The following is a 4,930-nucleotide window of genomic DNA, read 5'->3' on the forward strand; positions in this document are numbered from 1 at the left end:
CCTTGATAAGAATAGGAAAAAGCTAGATGCTAAAAGTGAATCATGTATTTTTGTGGGTTATAGTGAGGAAAGCAAGGCTTATAAATTATTCGATCCTATTACTAATAAGATTGTTGTTTCAAAAGATGTGACTTGATGAAGGGGGAGTTTATGGTCATAAAAAAATACATGTTGAAAATCCAAAATCAATTTTGGATGATAATGATAATGAGTAGCCAGCTAATGGTTCTATTTCAAGATCACCAAGCCCACCAAGAAACCCCTCACAAATTCCAAGAGCAAGTCCATCCTCAAGTCCTCCAAGAAAATAAGAAGATTGAGTGATATCTATGAGAGGTGTCAAAATCAAGCACATGAAGAAGATCCAATAGGTGAAGTAGTAAACTTTGCATTACTTGCTAAAGCTGATTTTGAGGCATCATGTTTTGAAGATGCATGTGCTAATGACGTTTGGATGCAAGCAATGAATAAAGAGATGGATTCCATTCATAGGAATTAAACATGGGAGCTTGTAGATCTTCCACATGAGAAGAAGAAGATTGACACAAAATGGGTCTATAAGACCAAGTATAATAGTGATGGGAGTCTTGAAACACACAAAGCACGATTGGTTGCTAAAGGTTTCACTCCAATGCATGTCACTGATTATGAAGAAACTTTTGCACTAGTAGCAAGACAAGAAACTATTAGGATGCTAATCTCTCTTGCAGCTCAAAAGAAATGGAATATTCATCACATGGAATTTAAAAGTGCCTTCTTGAATGGGTACTTAGAAGAAGAGGTATATGAGAGACAGCCACAAGGTTTTGAGATTCAAGGCAAAGAAGATCATGTGTACAAGTTGAAGAAGGCTTTGTATGGCCTCAAGCAAGCACCATGTGCATGGTATGCAAGAATTGATGGATATTTTTAAAAAAATGGATTTAAAAGAAGTACGAGTGAACCTACCCTTTACTACAAACAAGAAGGTAATGATATTCTCATTGTGAGCTTGTATGTTGATGATTTGTTATATATGGGTAGTAGTTCAAAGATGAAAGATGAATTTAAAGTTGCTATGATGAACGAGTTTGAGATGAAAGATTTAGGTCTTATAAAGTATTTTCTTGGCATGGAGGTTTATCAAGGTAAAGATGAAATTTTTATTTGTCAACAAAATTATGCAAAACATATGTTGAAGAAATTTGATATGGCTGATTGTAAACCTATTTCCGCTCCAATTTCTCATGGAGTTACATTATGTAAAGATGATGTTGCTGAAATTGTTGATGAGACATTATATAGGAGCATTGTGGGGAGTTTGATGTTTTTAACTCACACAAGGCCTAATATTTCTTATTCAATTTCATTAGTTTCAAGGTATATGAAAAATCCATCAAAGGAACATATGAAGGCAGCCAAGAGAATTTTGAGGTATGTGAAAAGCACAGTAGATTTTGGCATTCACTATTCTAGTAATAAGTTTGACCTTGTTGGCTTTAGTGATTCAGATTGGGGAGGTAGTTTGGATGACCAAAAATCTATATTTGGTAATTGTTTTTCTTTGGGTTCCAGTTTGATTACATGGAGTTCAAAGAAGAAAAGTATGGTTTCTCTCTCTTCTACAGAAGTGGAATATGTTGCAGTCACTTCAGCTAGCACATAGGCTTTATGGCTCAAAAAGCTTCTTGAAGAAATTGAAGAGATACAGATTCACCCCACTGTGATTTTTTGTGACAACATAAGTTGCATTAAATTGGCCAAGAATCTAGTTCATCATAGTAGGACCAAACACTTTGATCTGAAACAACATTTCATCAGAGATTTGGTACAAAATAAAGCGGTTGAGTTTAAGTACATCAACACAAAGGAGCAAATCGTAGACATCTTCACAAAGGTAGTTGCAAAAGATTAGTTTTCAGTACTTAGAGATCAAATTGTGAGTCCTCTTAGCATCAAGGGGGAGTATGAAGATTAATGTTGTTGTTCAGTGAAGAAAGAAAACTAAAATAAGCATGCAGCTTTAGCATTGCTTGACTCCACTTCAAACTCCAACTCCACCGCTTCATCTCCATAGTTTTACAAATGATTTCTAGTTTACCTTAGTTTAGGAGTAGTTTAATTTAGTGTTTAAGAAAGATGTGTGCTTTCCATATGGAATGCATTAGATTATAGTTTTTTATGGATAGTTTACTTTCCTAGGATAATACTATTCAGAAGTTTAAACTATCGTAGTTTATTATTTTGTAATAAATCATGCTATTCTTGCATATGTTATGTTGTGCAAGAGTTAGTTTGGTTTGGTTTAGTTTTAGTTTTCTTAGGAATTAGAGCTGAAGTCTATGGTAATTGTAGACTATTAAATAAGCTTCCATTTTGTAATTTTTGATTAGCTATGAATAAAATCTTTGGTGTCTCTCCTAAAATTAGAGGACCCCTATTTTGAGTATTATTTTTATTGTATTATTGATGTTCTTTAAATCCTACAATTAGTAATGTCTTTATGAAGTAAAGTGATTAATTCGTCTACAAGTGGAATATCTAATCTGTGAGATCAAAACATAAACATAAAATCCTGCATTTGAAATATTAGAAAACAATCAATACTAGACTCAGATTAGCAAGCTATTCCACTGCCAAGGTCAAGACCTCAATCTTCAGGTAAAAAGAAAAATATTCTAAATTAGACCAAACAACAACATAAATCATAGTTGAAAAGTAAATCGGCACTCCATCATTTTTAAATCAAACATATATACAACTTTGTCGTCAAGATAACTCTTTTGACATATATTTCTTAGATATTCCATTCTATTCTAGCATTGCTAGCAAAACTTTTTTCTTTCTTTTTCTTTTTACCTTTTTTTTGGTTTTTGGTAAAATTAACTTGTTTTCATTATAAGAGGTGGTTCAAAAAATCAATTTTTCAAAAGAAAAAAAAAAGCACTTTGGTTTAGAAAATATATTTTTCAAAAGAATGGATGAAATACTTATATTCATTGTTTTTAAGTGATGTTTATATGAGTGAAGCATAGTCTTGGAGATACCCTATTTGAGACGCCTATTCTCATAATGTGACTAAGTGCGATATGTAGATGCCTCAAAAGAATATCTCTTGACTTTATATATACATATATACATATATGTACATATATATACACATATACATACATATACATATACATATATACATATACATATATGTATATAAATATACATATATGTATATACATATATGTATATGTATATATGTATATATGTATATGTATGTACATATATGTATATATGTATATGTATGTATGTATGTATATATGTATATATGTATATATATGTGTATATATGTGTATATATGTATATATGTATATATATTTTTATGTATATATATGTATATATATGTATATATGTGTATATATGTATATATGTATATATGTATATGTATATATATGTGTGTATATACATATATATGTATAAATATATGTATATCTATATCTATATATGTATATATATATACATATATATACATATACATATATATATACATACATATATATACATATATATATATACACGTACATATATATATATATATACATATACATATATATATACATACATATATATACATATATATATATACACATACATATATATATATATACATATATATATATATATACACATATATATATATATATATACATATATATATATATATACATATATATATATACATATATATATATATATACATATATATATATACATATATATATATATATACATATATATATATATATATATATGAGCTAGTTATTTTATGTTAAATAATTATACATTTGATATGAAGAATTCGTACATATTTATCAAGCAATAACATAAGTTACATAATTGATTATTTATATTATTGAATAAATTGATACTATAAACTTTACATTCTCACATCATAAATATTCAAATGTGTATCATGTTATTTAATGCTTAGAACTAATAGATCTAAAGTATAAAATAGTCTTCACTAATTTCCATATACAATAATAATTAATACATAGTTTGTAAAATAATTTTTTGCCTCAATTGTATTTCAGGTGTAGCTATGATATTGGTGATAGATTTGGGCCAGCTGCCTCCTATCAATGATAGAGAAGGATATGACAGCAATAGATGAGCAAAGTTTCTATGACAATAATTCAAGATTGTTGTTACATTAGATAAGATAATCAGACAAGATGGGGAAAATCTTGAACAACAAATATTTTGACAACTTTTGAGAAATCTAAGAGATGCAAACCCACCACAAATTGATGATTGGAGGTTGTTGATGTCAAGGACCCCTATCGACATAGATGTTGCAACAAATTTTTAATTTGATAATGTTGCTCGTTCTCAATAAATGGAAATGTTCACACTCATAATAAAAAAATGCTACATTCATTGAAGCATCCCATTGCACATAGTGCTACATAAAAAACAAATAGTGTCAATACAATAGAAAATTGTTCAAATGATGAGCTTGATTTGGATTTACTAATCTATAAGGATTCAAGAGTCGTGCTAAATTCAAATCTATGGATAGAGGTGGTTTTTTAAATGGAGATCTTGGTTATATTCAAAAAATTATTTATAGGCAAGGTAGTGCTCCACCTAAGCCTCCAACATATGTGATGGTTGAGTTGGATAATTATTTAGGACTACCATTCGAAAATCATTGCCTAAAAACAATTCCAATAACACTATTACTAAAGGGTATAATAGTTCAGTTTCCATTGAGAATGGCATCAACATTGACTATTCACAAATCTTAGGGATTGACTCTTCCAAAAGCAAAAATCAATAGAGGATGTAGAGAAAGAACAAGATTGATGATAGGCAGATTGGATGGACCAATCACTGCCTCATGCTTCTAGTCTTCTTAAAGACTTCAAGGGTGTCTTTCTCTCCTACCCTAGCACCT

Source organism: Cupressus sempervirens, chromosome 1, assembly GCF_028749045.1.
Source record: "Cupressus sempervirens isolate cs-2001-9-10 chromosome 1, ASM2874904v1, whole genome shotgun sequence".
In the NCBI taxonomy this organism is placed as follows: domain Eukaryota; kingdom Viridiplantae; phylum Streptophyta; class Pinopsida; order Cupressales; family Cupressaceae; genus Cupressus; species Cupressus sempervirens.